We start from the raw sequence: 24223 nt of genomic DNA, 5'->3' as shown, positions 1-24223 counted from the left end.
ATCTTCCTTACCGGAATACTTCGGGGTCTTAACAGATACGGACGCAGCCGGGAACTGGGCGCCGCCATGTTTGTTTACATCCTGAGCCCCAGATTCCTAGTCCTGCTGCGTCAAAATCACCCCTTCGGTCCACCCACCAGAATCTGCGCGAAGCACAGTCGACGAAGCACTCATGCCCGCTTCAGCCGCCATAACTCTAACATCCTCCCTCAAGCGACCTCTGGGCTCCGACGCCCGGGCGATCTCCTCAGCCAGATCCTCAGACGTCCATGCACACACACCTCCTTGGCCATAATCATCCCCTACCTCCACCTTCACTTTCGCATTCCCTCGAAGTCAGCTAGCTAGCTGGCTAACTTTTATCAATGTTTTCACTTCTGACAACAATGTAATGACCTGACTAGATCATAAAGGAACAATTGTCCAGACAGAGGTTAGAGTTTACAAATTGACGGTTTATTAACCCAACTTTACACAAGCTACTGTTTGGCCGTAGCCCACGCCAAATAAATGAAAGATACCCCACAAACCAACCGTGACCTTCTCTTGTGAAGGCCAGACGTAAGAGAAGAACAATGGCTAAACCTGGTCTTAACTTCCAATGCTCCATCCCCCTGCCCAACCCCCCTCCACGACACTCCGCCAACCACCAGGATGCCCGGCATCAGAACATTCCAGGCATTCCCGTGATTGGCAGATAGCAGGTTTATTGGCATGTCGGACCCCGCGAACACTGGTAAGTACAACACAACCAACTAATAGCCTAACACTTAACACACATCTGTCTGTGCGGGTCGCTACAGTATTCAGACCCTTTGCTATGAGACTCGTATTTGAGCTCCGGTGCATCATGTTTCCATTGATCATCCTTGAGATGTTTATACACCTTGATTGGAGTATACCTGTGGTAAATTAAATTGATTGGACATGATTTGGAAAGGCACACTCCTGTCTATATAAGGTCCCACAGTTGACAGTGCATATCAGAGTAAAAACCAAGCCATGAGGTGAAAGGAATTGTCTGTAGAGATCCGAGACAGGATTGTGTCGAGGCACAAATCTGGGGAAGGGTACTGAAAAGTGTCTGCAGCATTGAAGGTCCCCAAGAACACAGTGGCCTCCATCATTCTTAAATGGAAGAAATTTGAAACCACCAAGACTCTTCCTAGAGCTGGCCACTCGGACAAACTGAGCAAACGGGGGAGAAGGTCCTTGGTCGGGGAGGTGACCAACAACCCGATGGTCACTCTGACAGAGCTCCAGAGTTCATCTGTGGAGATGGGAGAACCTTCCAGAAGAACAACCATCTCTTCAGCGCTCCACCAATCAGGCCTTTATGGTACAGTGGCCAGACGGAAGCCATTCCTCAGTAAAAGGCACATGACAGCCCTCTTGGGGTTTGCCAAAAGGCACCTAAAGACTCTCAGACCATGAGAAACAAGATACTCTGGTCTGATGAAACCATGATTGAACTATTCGGCCTGAATGCCAAGTGTCACATCTGGAGGAAACATTGCACCATCCCTACAGTGAAGCATGGTGGCAGCATCATGCTGTGGGGATGTTTTTCATTGCCAGGGACTGTGAGACTAATCAGGATCAAGAAGAATACCCCTCTTCCCACAGGTGTTATTACTACCTCTGAAGGTGTAGAGCTTGAGGTAGTCACATCATACAAGTACTTGGGAGTATGGCTAGACAGTGCACTGTCCTTCGCTGAGCACATATCAAAGCTGCAGGCTAAAGTTAAATCTAGACTTGGTTTGCTCTATCGTAATCGCTCCTCTTTCACCCCAGCTGCCAAACTAACCCTGATTCAGATGACCATCCTACCCATGCTAGATTATGGAGAAGTAATTTATAGATATGAAGGTAAGGGTGCTCTAGAGCGGCTAGATGTTCTTTACCATTCGGCCATCAGATTTGCCACCAATGCTCCTTATAGGACACATCACTGCACTCTATATTCTATACTCCTCTGAGATGGCCGCCTCGCTTCGCGTTCCTAGGAAACTATGCAATGATTTCTTACATTGTTACCCCAGGAAATCTTAGGTTTTAATATATACAGTCGGGAGGAACTATTGGTTATAAGAGCAATGTCAACTCACCAACATTACGACCAGGAATACGACTTTCCCGAAGCGGATCCTCTGTTTGGTCCATCACCCAGGACAATGGATCGGATCCCAGCTGGCGACCCAAAACAATGGCGCCGCAGAAGGGGCAGACGGAGCGGTCTTCTGGTCAGGCTCCGTAGACGGGCACATCGCGCACCGCTCCCGAGCATACTACTTGCCAATGTCCAGTCTCTTGACAACAAGGTAGATGAAATCCGAGCAAGAGTTGCCTTCCAGAGAGACATCAGAGACTGTAACGTTCTTTGTTTCACGGAAACATGACTCACTCGAGACACGCTATCAGAGTCGGTACAGCCACCTGCTTTCTTCACACATCGCGCCGACAGAAACAAGCATCTCCCTGGTAAGAAGAGGGGTGGGGGTGTATGCCTCATGATTAACGAGACGTGGTGTGATCATAACAACATACAGGAACTCAAGTCCTTTTGTTCACCTGACTTAGAATTCCTTACAATCAAATGCCGACCGCATTATCTACGAAGAGAATTCTCTTCGATCATAATCACAGTCGTATGTATTCCCCCCCAAGCAGACACATCAACGGCCCTGAAGGAACTTAATTTGACTCTATGTAAACTGGAAACCACATATCCTGAGGATGCATTTATTGTAGCTAGGGACTTTAACAAGGCTAATCTGAAAACAAGGCTCCCTAAATTTTACCAGCATATCGATTGCGCAACCCGGGCTGGCAAAACCCTGGATCATTGTTACTCTAAATTCCGCGACGCTTCCCTCCCCCGCCCTCTTTTCGGAAAAGCTGACCACGACTCCATTTTGTTGCTCCCAGCCAAAAGACAGAAACTAAAACAGGAAGCACCCGTGGTCAGGTCTGTTCAACGCTGGTCCGACCAATCGGATTCCACGCTTCAAGATTGCTTCGATCACTCTGACTGGGATATGTTCCGCATAGCGTCGAACAACAACACTGATGAATACGCTGATTCGGTGAGCGAGTTTATTAGCAAGTGCATCGGTGATGTTGTACCCACAGCGTCTAATAAAACATTCCCCAAACAGAAACTGTGGATTGATTGAAAACTGAAAGCGCGAACCACTGCTTTTAATCAGGGCAAGATGACCGGAAACATGACCGAATACAAACAGTGTAGCTATTCCCGCCGCAAGGCAATCAAACAAGCTAAGCGTCAGTATAGAGACAAAGTAGAGTCGCAATTCAGCGGCTCAGACACGAGAGGTATGTGGCAGGGTCTACAGTCAATCACGGACTACAGAAGAAAACCAGCCCCGTCGCGGACCACAATGTCTTGCTCCCAGACAAACTAAACAACTTCTTTGCTCGCTTTGAGGACAATACAGTGCCACTGACATGGCCCGCTACCAAAACCTGCGGACTCTCCTTCACTGCAGCCGAAGTGAGTAAAACATTTAAACGTGTTAACCCTCGCAAGGCTGCAGGCCCAGACGGCATCCCCAGCCGCGTCCTCAGAGCATGCGCAGACCAGCTGGCTGGTGTGTTTACGGACATATTCAATCAATCCTTATCCCAATCCTTGTCTGCTGTTCCCACATGCTTCAAGAGGGCAACCATTGTTCCTGTTCCCAAGAAAGCTAAGGTAACTGAGCTAAACGACTACCGCCCCGTAGCACTCACTTCCGTCATCATGAAGTGCTTTGAGAGACAAGGACCATATCACCTCCACCCTACCGGACACCCTAGACACACTCCAATTTGCTTACCGACCCAATAGGTCCACAGACGACTCAATCGCAACCACACTGCACACTGCCCTAACCCATCTGGACAAGAGGAATACCTATGTGAGAATGCTGTTCATCGACTACAGCTCAGCATTTAACACCATAGTACCCTCCAAACTCGTCATCAAGCTCGAGACCCTGGGTCTCAACCCCGCCCTGTGCAACTGGGTCCTGGACTTCCTGACGGGCCGCCCCCAGGTGGTGAGGGTAGGTAACAACATCTCCACCCCGCTGATCCTCAACACTGGGGCCCCACAAGGGTGCAATATGTCCGTAAACATCACGGACAAACTCAAATGGTCCACCCACACGGCGTACACATCACGGACAAACTGAAATGGTCCATCCACACAGACAGCGTGGTGAAGAAGGCACAGCAGCGCCTCTTCAACCTCAGGAGGCTGAAGAAATTCGGCTTCTCACCAAAAACACTCACAAACCCTTACAGATGCACAATCGAGAGCATCTTGTCGGGCTGTATCACCGCCTGGTAAGGCAACTGCTCCGCCCACAACCGTAAGGCTCTCCAGAGGGTAGTGAGGTCTACACAAAGCCTCACCGGTGGCAAACTACCTGCCCTCCAGGAGACCTACACCACCCGATGTCACAGGAAGGGCAAAAAGATCATCAAGGACAACAACCACCCGAGCCACTGCCTGTTCACCCCGCTATCATCCGGAAGGCGAGGTCAGTACAGGTGCATCGAAGCGGGGACCGAGAGACTGAAAAACAAGGCCATCAGCCATCACTAACATTGAGTGGCTGCTGCCAACATACTGACTCAACACTAGCCATTTTAAACAATGCCACTTTATATAATGTTTACATACCCTACATTACTCATCTCATATGTATATACTGTACTCTATACCATCTACTGCATCTTGCTTATGCCATTCGGCCATCACTCATTCATATATTTTGATGCACATATTCTTCTTATTCATTCCTTTGCACTTGTGTGTATAAGGTAGTTGTTGTGAAATTGTTAGGTTAGATTACTTGTTAGATATTACTGCATGGTCGGAACTAGAAGCACAAGCATTTCGCTACACTCGCATTAACATCTGCTGACCATGTGTATGTGACAAATAAAATTTGATTTGATTTGTAAACTGGTCATCTCTGTATACCCGTCGCAAGACCCACTGGTTGATGCTTATTTATAAAACCCACTTCGGCCTCACTCCCCCCTATCTGAGATATCTACTGCAGCCTTCATCCTCCACAAACAACACCCGTTCTGCCAGTCACATTCTGTTAAAGGTCCCCAAAGCACACACATCCCTGGGTCACTCCTCTTTTCAGTTCGCTGCAGCTAGACTGTAACGAGCTGCAACAAACACTCAAACTGGACAGTTTTATCTCAATCTATTCATTCGAAGACTCAATTATGGACACTCTTACTGACAGTTGTGGCTGCTTTGTGTAATGTATTGTTGTATCTACCTTCTTGACGTTTGCGCTGTTGACTGTGCCCAATAATGTTTGTACCATGTTTTGTGCTGCCACCATGTTGTGTTGCTACCATGTTGTTGTTATGTTGTGTTACTGCCATGATGTGTTTTCATGTGTTGCTGTCTTGCTATGTTGTTGTCTTAGGTCTCTCTTTATGTAGTGTGGTGTTGTCTCTCTTGTTGTGATGTGTGTTTTGTCCTATATTTATATTGTATTTTTTATTTAATTTTTTATCCCAGGCCTCTTTATCCCAGGCCTTTTGCCTTTTGGTAGGCCGTCATTGGAAATAAGAACTATTTCTTAACTGACTTGTCTAGTTAAATAAAGGTTAAATAAAAGGGATAGATGAACGGAGGAAAGTAGAGAGAGATCCTTGATGTAAACCTGCGCCAGAGCACTCAGGACCTCAGACTGGGGTGAAGGTTCACCTTCCAACAGGAGAACGAACCTAAGCACAGACAACTCAGGAGTGGCTTCGGGACAAGTCTCTGAATGTCCTTGAGGGGTCCAGCCAGAGCCCGGACTTGAACTCGATCGAACATCTCTGGAGAAACCTGAAATTAGCTGTGCGGCAACGTTCCCCATCCAATCTGACAGAGCTTAAGAGGATCTGTAGAGAAGAATGGGAGAAACTCCCCAAATACAGGTGTGCCAAGCTTGTAGTGTCATACCCAATAAGACTTGAGGCTGTAATTGCTGCCAAAGGGCTTCAACAAAGTACTGAGTGAAGGGTCTGAATACTTATGTAAATGTGATATTTCTGTTTTATATTTTTAACAAATTTGCAAAACATGTTTCTGTTTTTGCTTTGTCATTATGGGGTATTGTGTGTAGATTGATGAGGGGGAAAAATATTTCATACATTTTAGAATAAGGCGGTAGCATAACAAAATATGGAAAAAGTCAAGGGGTCTAAATACTTTCCGAATCACATAAGTATTCACACCCGAGTCAGCGATTACATCTGTGCGTCTTTCTGTGTAAGTCTCTAAAAGCATTCCACCCCTGGATTTTACAATATTTGCACATTCTTTTTAAATTCGTTGTTGATCACTGCTAGACAGCCATTTTCAAGTCTTGCTATAGAGTTTTCAAGCCGTACCTCAGGAACATTCCAATGTTGTCTTGGTAAGCAACTCCAGTGTATCTTTGGCCTTGTGTTTTAAGTGTCACGTTCCTGACCTGCTTTTCCTTTTTTCTTGTATTTATTTAGTTGGTCAGGGCGTGAGTTGGGGTTGGTTGTCGATGTGTTATTTTCTGTGTTCGGCCGGGTATGATTCTCAATCAGAGACAGCTGTCAATCGTTGTCCCTGATTGAGAATCATACTTAGGCAGCCTGGGATTCACGTGTGTTTTGTGGGTGTTTGTATCTCGTGTCTGTATTCGTGCCACACGGGACTGTTTGTCGGTTCGTTTCTCTTTCGTCATTTTGTTTCATTAGTGTTCCGGTTATTTTTGTTAATAAATAATCATGGACACAAACCACTCCGCATATTGGTCTGATCCTTCTCTCCTCGGACGAGGAGGAGGATTACGACGACCGTTACAGAAACACCCACCACCAAAGGACCAAGCGGAGTGGAGAAGGGCGGCAACAGCAGTGGAAGAAAACACAGGACTCGTGGACTTGGGAGGAGATCCTGGACGGCAAAGGACCCTGGGCTTAGCCAGGGGAATATCGCCGTCCCAAGGCGGAGTTGGAGGCAGCGAAGGCAGAGAGGCGATGGTATGAGGAGGCAGCGCGGCGACGCGGTTGGGAGACCGAGAGTCAGACCCCAAAATTTATTGGGGGGGGCACACGCGGAGTGTGGCAAAGCCGGGTAGGATACCTGAGCCAACTCCCCGTGCTTACCGTGGAGTGAGAGGGCGTCGTACTGGTCAGACACCGTGTTATGCGGTAAAGCGCACGGTGTCCCCAGTACGCGTGCTTAGCCCAGTGCGGGCTATTCCACCTCGCCGCACTGGTAGGGCTAGGTTGGCCATCGAGCCGGATGCCATGAAGCCGGCCCAATATATCTGGCCTCCAGTACGTCTCCTCGGGCCGGCATACATGGCACCAGCCTTACGAATGGTGTCCCCGGTTCGCCAGCATAGCCCAGTGCAGGCTATTCCACCTCGCCGCACTGGCAGGGCTACGGGGACCATTCAACCTGGTAAGGTTGGGCAGGCTCGGTGCTCAAGAGCGCGTGTCCTCCTTCACGGTCCGGTATACCCAGTGCCACCTCCACGTACCAGTCCTCCGGTGGCAGCCCCCCACACCAGGCTGTCTCTCCGGGTTCTCTCTCCAGCTGCTGCCACCTGTCCAGCGCTGTCAGAGCCTTCCTCCTCTCCAGCGCAGCCAGTGTCTGAGCTGTCTGCCTGCCCAGCTCTGTCTGAGCTGCCTGCCTGCACAGCACCGTCAGAGCTGTCCGTCTGTCCCGAGCCGTCAGAGCTGTCCGTCTGTCCCGAGCCGTCAGAGCTGTCCGTCTGTCCCGAGCCGCCAGAGCCGTCCAGCCAGGACCAGCCAGAGCCGTCCAGCCAGGACCAGCCAGAGCCGTCAGCCAGCCATGACCAGCCAGAGCCGTCAGCCAGCCATGACCAGCCAGAGCCGTCAGCCAGCCAGGATCCGCCAGAGCCAGCCAGCCAGGATCCGCCAGAGCCAGCCAGCCAGGATCCGCCAGAGCCAGCCAGCCAGGATCCGCCAGAGCAAGCCAGCCAGGATCCGCCAGAGCCAGCAAGCCAGGATCCGCCAGAGCCAGCCAGCCAGGATCCGCCCCTCAATCCGGTGTTGCCCCTCATTCCGGTGTTGCCCCTCATTCCGGTGCTGCCCCTTAATCTAATGGGGGTTATATGGAGGGTGGTCATTGAGAGGAGGCCAAGGAAGCGGGGTTTGACTATGGTGGGGTGGGGACCACGACCAGCGCCAGAGCCGCCACCGTGGACAGACGCCCACCCAGACCCTCCCCTAGACTTTATGCTGGTGCGCCCGGAGTTCGCACCTTAAGGGGGGGGGTTATGTCACGTTCCTGACCTGCTTTTCCGTTTTTCTTGTATTTATTTAGTTGGTCAGGGCGTGAGTTGGGGTGGGTTGTCGATGTGTTATTTTCTGTGTTCGGCCGGGTATGATTCTCAATCAGAGACAGCTGTCAATCTTTGTCCCTGATTGAGAATCAGACTTAGGCAGCCTGGGATTCATGTGTGTTTTGTGGGTGTTTGTACCTCGTGTCTGTATTCGTGCCACACGGGACTGTTTGTCGGTTCGTTTCTCTTTCGTCATTTTGTTTCATTAGTGCTCCGCATATTGGTCTGATCCTTCTCGCCTCTCCTCCTCGTCCGAGGAGGAGGATTACGACGACCGTTACATTAAGTTATTGTCCTGCTGAAAGGTGAATTTGCCTCCCAATGTCTGTTGCAAAGCAGACAACCAGAATTTCCTGCCTGTGCTTAGCTCTATTCCGTTTTTCTTTTTATCCTAAAAAACTCCCTAGACCTGACCAATGACAAGCATACCTATAACATGATACAGCCACCACCATGCTTGAAAATATGAAGAGTGGTACTCAGTGATGTGTTGTATTGGATTTGCCCCAAACATAACGCTTTGTATTTAGGACAAAGTTCATTTCATTGACACATTTTTTGCAGTTTTACTTTAGTGCCTTGTTGCAAACAGGATACATGTTTTGGAATATTTTTATTCTGTACAGGCTTCCTTCTTTTCACTCTGTCATTTAGGTTAGTATTGTGGAGTAACTACAATGTTGTTGATCCATGCATTATCCTTCCTCTCCAGCAACTGAATTAGGAAGGACGCCTGTATCTTTGTAGTGACTGGTTGTAGTGATAGACCATCAAAAGAGCAACGTCACCATGCTCAAGGAATATTCAATGTCTGCTTTTTTTATTTGTATCCATCTACCAATAGCTGCCCTCCCTGGTCTTTGTGGTTGAATCTGTGTTTTAAATTCACTGATCCACTGAGGGACCTTACAGATAATTGTATGTGTGGGGTACAGAGATGAGTCATTCAAGTCATTAAAAAATCATGTTAAACACTATTATTGCACACAGAGTAAGTCCATGCAACTTATTATGTGACTTGTTAAGCACATTTATTCAGGTTTGCCATAAGTGTCATGACTTGCCCTCCTGGATGGAGGTCAAAGGTGCTGGCTAACCAACAGTTTCAAGACTCCCCTCTCCTGGGGGGAGTTGGCCAGTTTTATGATGGTCGTAAATACCTTGCAGGAACTGTCTCTCCCTGGCCATGCAGTATTTAAAGGGAAGAACCCTTTTGTTACAAGGAGATTCTTCCCGCCAAAACTACAACATCCAAAAGTGGAAAATTAAACAATATTCCGAACACAAAGAATGTGGGAAATGGTCGGGAGAGACTTAAAGAACAATCATGTCAGATCATTTATTGTTTGGTGATATAATTTTTATTGTATTTATTTAACTTTTATTTAACTAGGCAAGTCAGTTGAGAACAAATTCTTATTTACAATGATGGCCTAGGAACAATGGGTTAACTGCCTTGTTCAGAACAACAGATTTTTACCTTGTCAGCTCGGGGATTTGATCTAGCAACCTTTCGGTTACTGGCCCAACACTCTAACCACTAGGCTACCTAACAGACCTGCGTTCAAATAAGATGTGAATCATTAAAATACTTAAGCTGTGTTTGATTGAGCTTGCCTGGTACAATGGAAGAGTTTCAAATTGCCAAGCCTGCCATGTGGCACTACAGGCAGGCTCAAGCAAATGCTCAAAGTATTTTGGGAATATTTAAAATAACTGCTTGAACCCAGGTCTGGAGGTCTGTGCCCTTATGTATTCATAAAGAGTCTCATAGTAAGTGTGCCGATTTCCTCATATCGACCTGAGGTGGTGGTTAGAGAGGGTCTCCACCATGGCGAAGGCCATGCGCTCCCCTACCACCAGTAGGAAGGTGACCACGATGTCATGGTAACCCTGGTAGTAGTGCAACACAGGGTTCTTCTGTGGGACAATCAGGATGCTATCAATCAGCTGTTCCTGTAATATGTGCTTCTCGTCCACACGCATGCCTGAGGAGAGGGGGAGAGAGCAAAACTGTGTCTGAAGAGATAGCCACAAAATCTATTGCGCTGATGCAATACATTTATGAACAACCAAAGCAAGCTGCAATCACAAGGGTTTCAGATACTTGTGTCTAGATGTCAGTGTCTCAATACTTGGCAATAGCTTGCTTTCATCATCTACTTTACTTCAAGAGCACTGTCTAGACACTGATACACACTGCCCATCTCTGGTCGATTGAAGGATTGGATTGTATTCTGTTTCCACCACATTAATATTATTTTATCAGTGGTCATCATAAAGGGACTGAGATAAGTTAATGAGAAGGACATGGTTAAGGATGCCACTGAACACAATATTGAGATGCCCCCCATGATGGGTAAGGCCCTGAGTTAACTGAGAGGGAGGACAGACAGTGACCTATCAGCTTACCCCTGATCAGATCAATGCCACAGAGAGGGAGTTCACAATTCTATTCTATCAATGACACACTAAGTGAGTTCACAATTCTATTCTATCAATGACACACTGAGTGAGTTCACAATTCTATTCTATCAATGACACTGAGTGAGTTCACAATTCTGTTCTATCAATGACACGCCGAGTGAGTTCACAATTCTATTCTATCAATGACACGCTGAGTGAGTTCACAATTCTATTCTATCAATGACACACTAAGTGAGTTCACAATTCTATTCTATCAATGACACACTGAGTGAGTTCACAATTCTATTCTATCAATGACACTGAGTGAGTTCACAATTCTGTTCTATCAATGACACGCCGAGTGAGTTCACAATTCTATTCTATCAATGACACGCTGAGTGAGTTCACAATTCTATTCTATCAATGACACACTAAGTGAGTTCACAATTCTATTCTATCAATGACACACTGAGTGAGTTAACAATTCTATTCTATCAATGACACTGAGTGAGTTCACAATTCTGTTCTATCAATGACACGCTGAGTGAGTTCACAATTCTATTCTATCAATGACACACTGAGTGAGTTCACAATTCTATTCTATCAATGACACACTGAGTGAGTTCACAATTCTATTCTATCAATGACACACTGAGTGAGTTAACAATTCTATTCTATCAATGACACAGTGAGTGAGTTACCAATTATATTCTATCAATGACACACTGAGTGAGTTCACAATTCTATTCTATCAATGACACACTGAGAGAGTTCACAATTCTATTCTATCAATGACACACTGAGTGAGTTAACAATTCTATTCTATCAATGACACACTGAGTGAGTTAACAATTCTATTCTATCAATGACACACTGAGTGAGTTAACCAATTCTATTCTATCAATGACACACTGAGTGAGTTAACAATTCTATTCTATCAATGACACACTGAGTGAGTTAACAATTCTATTCTATCAATGACACACTGAGTGAGTTAACAATTCTATTATATCAATGACACACTGAGTGAGTTCACAATTCTATTCTATCAATGACACACTGAGTGAGTTCACAATTCTATTCTATCAATGACACACTGAGTGAGTTCACAATTCTATTCTATCAATGACACACTGAGTGAGTTAACAATTATATTCTATCGATGACACACTGAGTGAGTAACTTCTATTCTATCGATGACACAGTGAGTGAGTTACCTCTATTCTATTCTATCAATGACACAGTGAGTGAGTTAACAATTCTATTCTATCAATGACACAGTGAGTGAGGTACCGCTATTCTATCAATGACACAGTGAGTGAGTTACCTCCATTCTATTCTATCGATGACACAGTGAGTGAGTTACCGCTATTCTATTCTATCGACGATACAGTGAGTGAGTTACCTCTATTCTATCAATGACACAGTGAGTGAGTTCAAATCAAATCAAAGTTGATTTGTCACGTGCTCCGAATACAACAGGTGTAGACCTTACAGTGAAAGGCTTACTTACAGGCTCTAACCAACAGTAAAAAAAGGTATTAGGTGAACAATAGGTAAGTAAAGAAATAAAAACAACAGTAAAAAGACAGTGAAAAATAGCAGAAGCGAGGCGATATACTGATAAACAGAGAGTAGCAGTAGCGTAAAAGAGGGGTTGGCGGGTGGTGGGTGGCGGGACACAGTGAAGATAGCCCGGTTAGCCAATGTGCGGGGGCACTGGTTGTCGGGCCAATTGGGGTAGTATGTACATGAATGTATAGTTAAAGTGACTATGCATATATGATAAACAGAGAGTAGCAGTAGTGTAAAAGAGGGGTTGACGGGTGGCGAGACACAGTGAAGATAGCCCGGTTAGCCAATGTGCGGGGGCACAGCGTAAAAGAGGGGTTGGGGGGGGGGGGGGGACACACACAATGCAAATAGTCCGGGTAACCATTTGGTCACCTGTTCAGGAGTCTTATGGCTTGGGGGTAAAAACTGTTGAGAAGCCTTTTTGTCCTAGACTTGGCACTCCGGTACCGCTTGCCATGCGGTAGTAGAGAGAACAGTCTATGACTGCGGTGGCTGGGGTCTTTAACAATTTTTAGGGCTTTCCTCTGACACCGCCTGCTGTAGAGGTCCTGGATGGCAGGCAGCTTAGCCAAAGTGATGTACTGGGCCGTACGCACTACCCTCTGTAGTTCCTTGCGGTCGGAGGTCGAGCAATTGCCGTACGAGGCAGTGATGCAACCAGTCAGGATGCTCTCAATGTTGCAGCTGTAGAACCTTTTGAGGATCTCAGGTCCCATGCCAAATCTTTTAGTTTCCTGAGGGTGAATAGGCTTTGTCGTACCCTCTTCATGACTGTCTTGCTATGTTTGGACCATTCTAGTTTGTTGGTGATGTGGACACCAAAGAACTTGAAGCTCTCAACCTGCTCCACTACAGCCCAGTCGAAGAGAATGGGGGCGTGTTCGGTCCTCCTTTCCCTGTAGTCCACAATCATCTCCTTAATCTTAATTACGTTGAGAGATAGGTTGTTATTCTGGCACCACCCGGCCAGGTCTCTGACCTCCTCCCTATAGGCTAGTCGTTGTCGGTGATCAGGCCTACCACTGTTGTGTCATCTGCAAACTTATTGATGATGTTGGAGTCATGCCTGACCATGCAGTTGTGGGTGAACAGGGAGTACAGGAGAGGACTGAGCACGCACCCCTGGGGTGTTGAGGATCAGCATGGCAGATGTGTTGCTACCTAGCCTCACCACCTGGGGGCGGCCCGTCAGGAAGTCCAGCATCCAGTTGCAGAGGGAAGTGTTTAGTCCCAGGATCCTTAGCTTGGTGATGAGCTTTGAGGGTACTATGGTGTTGAACGCTGAGCTGTAGTCAATGAATAGCATTCTCACATAGGTGTTCCTTTTGTCCAGGTGGGAAAGGAAAGTGTGGAGTGCAATAGAGATTGCATCATCTGTCGATCTGTTTGGGCGGTATGCAAATTGGAGTGGGTCTAGGGTTTCTGGGATAATGGTGTTGATGTGAGCCATTACCGACCTTTCAAAGCACTTCATGGCTACGGACGTGAGTGCTACGGGTATGTAGTCATTTAGGCAGGTTGCCTTTGTGTTCTTGGGAACAGGGACTATGGTGGTCTGCTTGAAACATGTTGGTATTACAGACTCAATCAGGGACATGTTGAAAATGTCAGTGAAGACACATGCCAGTTGGTCAGCACATGCCCAGAGCACATGTCCTGGTAATCCGTCTGGCCCCGCAGCCATGTGAATGGTGACCTGTTTAAAGGTCTTACTCACATCGGCTATGGTGAGCGTGATCACACATTCATCCGGAACAGCTGATGCTCTCATACATGCCTCAGTGTTGCTTGCCTCAAAGCAAGCATAGAAGTGATTTAGCTCGTCTGGTAGGCTTGTGTCACTGGGCAGCTCGCGGCTGTGCTTCCCTTTGTAGTCTGTAATAGTTTGCAAGCCCTGCCACATAAGACGAGCATTGGAGCCAGTGTAGTATGATTCAATCTTAGCCCTGTATTGACGCTTTGCCTGTTTGATGGTTCGTCGGAGAGCATAGCAGGATTTCTTATAAGCTTCCGGGTTAGAGTCCCACACCTTGAAAGCGGAAGCTCTACCCTTAAGTTCAGTGTGAATATTGCCTGTAATCCATGGCTTCTGGTTGGGGTATGTACGTACAGTCACTGTGGGGACGACGTCCTCAATGCACTTATTGATAAACCAGTGACTGATGTGCTGTACTCCTCAATGCCATCGGAAGAATCCCAGAACATGTTCCAGTCTGTGACAGCAGAACAGTCCTGCAGTTTAGCCTCTACTTCATTTGACCACTTTTTTATAGACCGGGTCACTGGTGCTTCCTGCCTTAATTTTTGCTTGTAAGCAGGAATCAGGAGGATAGAGTTGTGGTCGGATTTACCAAATGGAGGGCGAGGGAGAGCTTTGTACGCGTCTCTGTGTGTGGAGTACAGGTGATATAGATTTTTTTCCCTCTGGTTGCACATTTAACATGTTGATGGAAATTAGGTAGAACTGTGTTATGTTTCCCTGCATTAAAGTCTCTGGCCACTAGGAGTGAGTGGTTTCCTGTTTGCTGATTTCCTTATACAGCTGACTGAGTGCGGTCTTAGTGCCAGCATCCGTCTGTGGTGGTAAATAAACAGCCACGAAAAGTATAGCTGAGAACTCTTTAGGCAAGTAGTGTGGTCTGCAATTTATCACAAGATACTCTACTTCAGGCGAGCAAAATCTAGAGACTTCCTTAGATTTCGTGCACCAGCTGTTGTTTACAAATATGCACAGACCGCCCCCCTTCGTCTTATCGGAGTGTGCTGTTCTATCTTGCCGGTGCAGCGTATATCCAGCTGAATATCCATGTCATCATTCAGCCACGATTCCGTGAAACATACGATATTACAGTTTTTGATGTCCCATCGGTAGGATATTTGTGATCGTACCTCATCTAATTTATTGTCCAATGATTGCACGTTGGCGAGTAATATTGACGTAATGGCAGCTTTCCCACTCGCCTTCTGCGGATCCTTACGAGGCACCCTGCTCTGTGCCCTCTGTACCTGCGTCTCTTCCTCTTGCTAATAACTGGGATGTTGGCCTTGTCGGGTGTTCGGAGTATGTCCTGTGCGTCCTGCTTGTTGAAGAAAAAAATAATTGTGAGTGATCACTGTCCTGATATACAGAATCTATTTTTTGCTGTAAGATACGGTTGCAGAAACATTATGTACAACATAAGTTACAAATAACGCGAAAATAAACACATAATAGCACAATTGGTTGGGCCCCCGTAAAACTGCTGCCATTTACTTCCGGCGCCATTTTATATATACTGCCGCATTTCTTCCGGCGCCATTTTACCTCTATTCTATCAATGACACAGTGAGTGAGTTAAATCTATTTTATTCATGACAGTGCATGAGTTAACTCTATCCTATCAATGACACAGTTGTAACGGCTGTCGTCTTCCTCCTCGTCTGAGGAGGAGAACTTTGAAGGATTCGGAGGACCAATGCGCAGCGTGGTAATTGTTCATCTTATTTAATGAACGTGAACAACTGTAACGGCGGTCCTCCTTCTCTTCGGTCGAAAAGGAGGAGTATTGATCGAACCAAGGCGCAGTGGAGTTTGAACACATATTTATTAACGAAAAAAACACGAACTTGAATAAACTAACAAAACAACAAACGGTGTAGACAGACCTAGACGACGAACTTACATGAAACAAGAAGAACGCACGAATAGAGAAAACAGGCTACACAAAAACAACGATGAACAAAACAAACCGAAAACAGTCCCGTGTGGTGCAACGACATACACAAACACGGAAGACAATCACCCACAACGAACACTGTGACAACGCCTACCTAAATATGACTCTTAATTAGAGGAACGCCAAACACCTGCCTCTAATTAAGAGCCATACCAGGCAACCCAAAACCAACACAGAAACAGAAAACATAGAATGCCCACCCAACCTCACGTCCTGACCAACTAACACACATAACAACTAACATAAATAGGTCAGGAACGTGACAACAACTCAAAATACAAAAACAACAAAGTGAAAACCGAAACAGTTCTATCTGGTGCAGACACACAAAGACTGAAGACAACCACCCACAAAACCCAACAAAAAACAGGCTACCTAAATATGGTTCGCAATCAGGGACAACGATTGACAGCTGCCTCTGATTGAGAACCATATCAGGCCAAACACAGAAAACCAACACAGATATAGAAAACATAGGATTACCCACCCAACTCACGCCCTGACCAACTAAAACAAAAGACAAAACAAAGGAACTAAGGTCAGAACGTGACAACAGTGAGTGAGTTAACTCTATTCTATTCATGACACAGTGAGTGAGTTAACTCTTTTCTATCAATGACACACTGAGTTAACTCTATTCTATTATATCAATGACACAATGAGTAAATTAACTCTATTCTATATTAGATCTAATATACAATATAATAATCTTAATAAAATAATAATTGATCAATGGCACAGTGAGTGAGTTACCTCTTGGGAAACGTTTCAAGGACCCCCTGACGTCAAGCAGCACCCCCCTCAACCATTGTTTTCAGTTGAACATATTTGAACAGTGCTGCTGCCAAAGGCCCTGAATGTTGCTAGTTTACATTCCGTTGTTGCACAGTATTGAAGAATACAGAATGAATCAATGTTGACAAAAGCCACCTGAATTTGATGAAGTTCCAGTAGGCTACATTCAATCAACATACATCAACAGACTATAGACAGCTAGAGGCATACTGACACAGTGTAATGGTCGTAGTAGTCTACAGCCACGTCTCAGGGCAATGGCCAAACGCAACGATGGACATCCAGTACCTCACATTGAAACCTCTCACTCACTAGGTTTAGCAAGCAACTTGTAGACGTTGACGCCCAGCTTGGGCCAGACTTCCCTCCTGATCTCGTCTGTTAGAAGGCCTCCCTCGCTGATGGCCGCCCTCCACAGGGTCTCAATGTCCACCGGGTCACTGTTCAGGGCCTGGAGGATCTACAGCACAGGTGTCAAACTCATTCCACGGGGGGCCGAGTGTCTGCGGGTTTTCGCTCCTCCCTTGTACTTGATTGATGAATTAACATCACTAATTAGTTAGGAACTCCCCACACCTGGTTGTCTAGGGCTTTATTGAAAGGAAAAAACAAAAACCTGCAGACACTAGGCCCTCCGTGGAATGAGTTTGACACCCCTGATCTACAGAGATTATACATGTTGTTCAGATAGCAATACGGTCTTGACTGTGGACAGGGTTTGCTTGGATGATAAGATAACACCAGAGTACCAATGCAAGCAAGGGCTTGTCTGTGCTGGTACTGTAGGTTGATATCACTTTTTGTTAATTAATTCCTTCCACAAAATGCTATTCAATGTCAATTGTGCAAGTTAAAAGTGTGTACTTTCACACATTCTACTGTTACTAATTTACAATGTGGCACATAGCTAGTAAATATTAGTATCCCACCTGGGTCATTCCTACTATGCGGTGCGTTTTGGACCACATAACTTTTGTGAAAAAAGTATATATATTTTTATTTGTTTTGTATTCTATCAGAAAAATGACATATTTGACTTTCAGAAAAACATATTGGTCAAGCTCAGGCACTTATCGCCATATATATTAGGATTTATTGTTCACACATGGACCATGGGATATTTCCACCCTGTTAGGGACATACACCTAACTATCTGAAAGTGTTAAAAATGCATGTATATATCTAGATTTAGATTTAAGACATTCAAAGTCCCTTACTCTATTACGTTAATTTATTTTCTTCAAATAATCATACAACAATGATTATTGAGCGAAACGTGTGTTATTTTCGGAACCAACGCTTCATTTGCACCACATTTTTCCTAATAAAAGTGAATAACAACAGAATTTGATCAACATTTTTGCATATGTATTTGACCCCTTCTATTTCTACAAGTTACGACAAAGATATACATAACATTTGATGATATTATTCAATTATGATTTTTTTTTTTACACTGACCTAACAGGGTGGAATGAAGCATAACAGGGTGGAAAGCAATAACAGGGTGGAACTAACAACAATAATGAACAAAATATTGAAACAATTAAAGATATTTTATGAACTTTGAAATCTGTGAAATGGTTAAAAAAAACATTTATAATTAGAACCACTTTCTTTTTATTTAATTTTCAATTTACTTTTGTCTTTTTAAAAACATTGTCAACCTAAGTTTGTAAAACAACAAAAACATATTATTAAAACACAAGTATTTCATTAGAACAACATAGCTACATGTAAAACAATTGGATTGTATTTGAAAATCACTGTTAGTTCAAGTTTATTAACACTAATCAGACATTTTATGATAAACAGCCCTACACATTTTGCTCCTATCAATTCTGGGCTCACGGTTCAAGCTTAATAAAATGGTTATTCAAAAAGCTTAACAGCATTTATAAAATATCTCATACATAGAAAGATACATGAACCTTTAAAAAGTCCCCCCCCTCCCCTTCTTCCCTCTCACCTCCACTTCACTCCCTTCCAAAACCCTTCCCACTCCACCCCTATCGCCTTTTCTCCACTCTACTCCATCCCCCCTCCACTGCAAGTCCCTTTACTCCAGTTGTAGCTAAATGGTTTCCAAAGTGATCTTTTATGTACCTTTTATGTACCTCCAAGCTCTGGGATCAGGCATACTACCTGGTGGTCAGCGTACTTTGCGTGGGCTTGGCCTGAATAATTTGTTTATTCCATTACAGTGCATGCACTTGACCTGGATGTTATCCTCATGTACATCTGTTAAGATTCCTGGGTATGGCTCATTGTCATAGAACACCACACACCACTAACCAATATGGTGAGAGTGAATGGCCTCTGGTCACCACAGGGTTTCAATGCTGCACACAGATCTTGGAGCATCATGAGCTTCTAGAGTTGCTTCTGTGGGCTCCCAAGTGGCGCAGCGGTCTAAGGCACTGCAGTGCAAGAGGCATCACTACAGTCCCTGGTTTGTATCCAGGCTGTATCACATCCGGCTGTGATTGGGAGTCCCATAGGGCGGCGCACAATTGGCCCAGCGTCGTCCGGGTTTGGCCGGGATAGGCTGTCATTGTAAATAAAAATTTGTTCTTAACTGACTTGCCTAGTTAAATAAATAAAAATATAAACTCAAAGCAGGGACAGGCCATGACCCCCTCATCTCTTTGGCAGAGACAGGTTATGTCTCTGTGCTCATATGTGTTTTTTCCCCGCGATATTTGTAAATTATTTTGTACATTATGTTTCTGCAACCGTATCTTACGGAAGAAAAGAGTTTCTGGATATCAGGACAGCGATCACTCACCTCGGATTAGACAAAGATTTCTTCAACAACAACAACAGGCAGGACTCACACGATATTTTCCAAACACCCCACAGAGCAGATATCCCAATTATTCGCAAGAGGAAGCGACGCAGAGGACGAAGAGCCGGATGCCTCGTCCGGACCCGCAGAAGGCAACTAGGAAAGCTGCCATTACCGTCAATATTACTCGCCAAAGTGCAATCATTGGACAATACACTAGACAAGGTACGATCACGAATATCCTACCAACGGAACATCAAAAACTGTAATATCCTATGCTTCATGGCATCGTGGCTGAATGATGACATGGATATTCAGCTAGCGGGTTACACTCTGCACCGGCAGGATAGAACAGCACACTCCGGTAAGACGGGGGGGGGGGGGGGGTCTGTGCATATTTGTAAACAACAGCTGGTGCACGAAATCTAAGGAAGTCTCTAGATTTTGCTCGCCTGAAGTAGAGTATATTGTGATAAATTGCGGACCACACTACCTGCCTAGAGAGTTCTCAGCTATACTTTTCGTGGCTGTTTATTTACCACCACAGACAGATGCTGGCACTAAGACCGCACTCAGTGTTAAATGTGCAACGAGAGGGGGAAAAGAATTCTAGATCACCTGTACTCCACACACAGAGACGCGTACAAAGCTCTCCCTCGCCCTCCATTTGGTAAATCCAACAACCACTCGATCCTCCTGATTCCTGCTTACAAGCAAAAATTAAAGCAGGAAGCACCAGTGACTCAATCTATAAAAAAATGGTCAGATGAAGCAGATGCTAAACTACAGGACTGCTTTGCTATCACAGACTGGAACATGTTCCGGGATTCTTCCGATGACATTGAGGAATACACCACATCAGTCACTGGCTTTATCAAAAAGTGCATTGAGGACGTCGTCCCCACAGTGACTGTACATACATACCCCAACCAGAAGCCATGGATTACAGGCAACATTCGCACTGAGCTAAAGGGTAGAGCTTCCGCTTTCAAGGTGCGGGACTCTATCCCGGAAGCTTACAAGAAATCCCGCTATGCCCTGCGACGAACCATCAAACAGGCAAAGCGTCAATACAGGGCTAAGATTGAATCATACTACACCGGCTCCGATGCTCATCGGATGTGGCAGGGCTTGCAAACTATTAAAGACTACAAAGGGAAGCACAGCCGCGAGCTGCACAGTGACATGAGCCTACCAGACGAGCTACATCACTTCTATGCTCGCTTCGAGGAAAGCAACACTGAGGCATGCATGAGAGCATCAGCTGCTCCGGACGACTGTGTGATCACGCTCTCCATAGCCGACGTGAGTAAGACCTTTAAACAGGTCAACATACACGAGGTTGCGGGGCCAGACGGATTACCAGGACGTGTGCTCCGGGCATGTGCTGACCAACTGGCAGGTGTCTTCACTAACATTTTCAACATGTCCCTGATTGAGTATGTAATACCAACATGCTTCAAGCAGACCACCATAGTCCCTGTGCCCAAGAACACAAAGGCAACCTGCCTAAATGACTACATACCCGTAGCACTCACGTCCGTAGCCATGAAGTGCTTTGAAAGGTCGGTAATGGCTCACATCAACACCATTATCCCAGAAACCCTAAACCCACTCCAATTTGCATACCGCCCAAACAGATGGACAGATGATGCAATCTCTATTGCACTCTACACTGCCCTTTCCCACCTGGACAAAAGGAACACCTATGTGAGAATGCTGTTCATTGACTACAGCTCAGCGTTCAACACCATAGTACCCTCAAAGCTCATCACCAAGCTAAGGAACCTGGGACTAAACACCTCCCTCTGCAACTGGATCCTGGACTTCCTGACAGGCCGCCCCCAGGTGGTGAGGGTAGGTAGCAACACATCTGCCATGCTTATCCTCAACACTGGAGCTCCCCAGGGGTGCGTGCTCAGTCCCCTCCTGTACTCCCTGTTCACCCACGACTGCATGGCCAGGCACGACTCCAACACCATCATTAAGTTTGCTGACGACACAACAGTGGTAGGCCTGATCACCGACTAGCCTATAGGGAGGAGGTCAGAGACCTGGCCGGGTGGTGCCAGAATAACAACCTATCTCTCAACGTAACCAAGACTAAGGAGGTGATTGTGGACTACAGGAAAAGGAGAACCGAGCACGTCCCCATTCTCATCGACGGGGCTGTAGTGGAGCAGGTTGAGAGCTTCAAATTCCTTGGTGTCCACATCACCAACAAACTAGATTGGTCCAAACACACCAAGACAGTCGTGAAGAGGGCACGACAAAGCCTATTCCCCCTCAGGAAACTAAAAAGATTTGGCATGGGTCCTGAGATCCTCAAAAGGTTCTACAGCTGCAACATCGATAGCATCCTGACCGGTTGCATCACTGTCTGGTACTGCAATTGCTCGGCGTCCGACCACAAGGCACTACAGAGGGTAGTGCGTACGGCCCAGTACATCACTTTGGCTAAGCTGCCTGCTATCCAGGACCTCTACACCAGGCGGTGTCAGAGGAAGGCCCTAAAAATTGTCAAAGACCCAAGCCACCCCAGTCATAGGCTGTTCTCTCTACTACCGCATGGCAAGCGATACCAGAGTGCCAAGTCTAGGACAAAAAAAGTGGGGAAAAGATGCCCTGGCTGTTGCGCTGGTCTTTTCTTCTTTCTTCGTCTCTCTCTATTTTTCCCTAAGAACACACTTCTCTCTCTCACTGATATCTGCTATCCTCTTTTTCGCTGTCTCTCTGTCATCTCTGTCATCTCTGTCTCAAGGTACTTTTGTCGTCCCTCTGGGTCTGCATCACTACGTGCTCGGTAACACCGCTGCATTTCAGGAGCATTAAGTGATGGTGCCATTCCCTAACAAATGCATGTAACAGTTTTAATAACTTAGACATAAACTCAGCAAAAAAAGAAATGTCCCCTTTTCAGGACACTGTCTTTCAAAGATAATTCGTAAAAATCCAAATAACTTCACAGATCTTTTTTGTAAAGGGTTTAAACACTGTTTCCCGAATGGTCGACACTAACAGCTTACAGACGGTAGGCAATAAGGTCACAGTTATGAAAACTGAAGATACTAAAGAGGCCTTTCTACTGACTCTGAAAAACAACAAAAGAAAGATGCCCAGGGTCCCTGGTCAACTGAGTGAACATGCCTTAGGCATGCTGAAAGAAGGCATGAGGACTGCAGATGTGGCCAGGGCAATAAATTCCAATGTCCGTACTGTAAGACGCCTAAGACAGCGCTACAGGGAGACAGGACGGACAGCTGATCGTCCTCGCAGTGGCAGACCACGTGTAACAACACCTGCACAGGATCGGTACATCCGAACATCACACCTGCGGGACAGGTACAGGATGGCAACAACAACTGCCCGAGTTACACCAGGAACGCACAATCCCTCCATCAGTGCTCAGACTGTCCGCAATAGGCTGAGAGAGGCTGGACTGAGGGCTTGTAGGCCTGTTGTTAGGCAGGTCCTCACCAGACATCACCAGCAACAACGTCGCCGGACCACAAAGGACTGGCAAAAAGTGCTCTTCACTGACAAGTCGCGGTTTATCGTCGAAGGAATGAGCGTTACACCGAGGCCTGTACTCTGGAGCGGGATCGATTTGGAGGTGGAGGGTCCGTCATGGTCTGGGGCGGTGTGTCACAGCATCTTCGGACTAAGCTTGTTGTCATTGCAGGCAATCTCAACGCTGTGCGTTACAGGGAAGACATCCTCCTCCCTCATGTGGTACCCTTCCTGCAGCCTCCTCCTGACATGACCCTCCAGCATGACAATGCCACCAGCTATACTGTTCGTTCTGTGTGTGATTTCCTGCAATACAGGAATGTCAGTGTTCTGCCATGGCCAGCGAAGAGCCCGGATTTCAATCCCATTGAGCACATCTGGGACCTGTTGGATCGGAGGGTGAGGGTTAGGGCCATTCCCCCCAGAAATGTCCGGGAACTTGCAGGTGCCTTGGTGGAAGAGTGGGGTAACATCTCACAGCAAGAACTGACATATCTGGTGCAGTCCATGAGGAGGAGATGCACTGCAGTACTTAATGCAGCTGGTGGCCACACCAGATACTGACTGTTACTTTTGATTCCCCCTCCCCGATTACTCCAGGGACCGAATACTCCATTTCTGTTAGTCACGTCGGTGGAACTTGTTCAGTTTATGTCTCAGTTGTTGAATCTTGTTATGTTCATAAAAATATTTACACATGTTAAGTTTGCTGAAAATAAATGTAGTTGACAGTGAGAGGACATTTCTTTTTTTGCTGAGTTTAGATATATAGATATATACAGTACCAGTCAAAAGTTTGGACACACCTACTCATTTCAGGGTATTTCTTTATTTTTACTATTGTATACATTGTAGAATAATAGTGAAGACATCAAAACTATTAAATAAAACATATGTAATCATGTAGTAACCAAAAAAAGTGTTAAACAAATCAAAATGTATTTTATATTTGAGATTCTTCAAAAGTAGCCACCCTTTACCTTGATAACAACTTTACACACTCTTGGCATTCTCTCAACCAGCTTCATGAGGTAGTCACCTGGAATGCATTT

General features: G+C 45.8%; 1 pseudogene; it reads right to left on the bottom strand.

The window, feature by feature from the left end:
• LOC129830577 (TBC1 domain family member 20-like) overlaps positions 1-17811 on the bottom strand; it is a 49139-nt pseudogene extending 31328 nt beyond the window's left edge.
• Between the last annotated feature and the right edge of the window lie 6412 nt (positions 17812-24223).

The sequence above is a fragment of the Salvelinus fontinalis genome, chromosome 32 (genome assembly GCF_029448725.1).
Source record: "Salvelinus fontinalis isolate EN_2023a chromosome 32, ASM2944872v1, whole genome shotgun sequence".
Classification (NCBI taxonomy): Eukaryota; Metazoa; Chordata; class Actinopteri; order Salmoniformes; family Salmonidae; genus Salvelinus; species Salvelinus fontinalis.
This window is presented reverse-complemented; position numbering and strand designations above follow the sequence as displayed.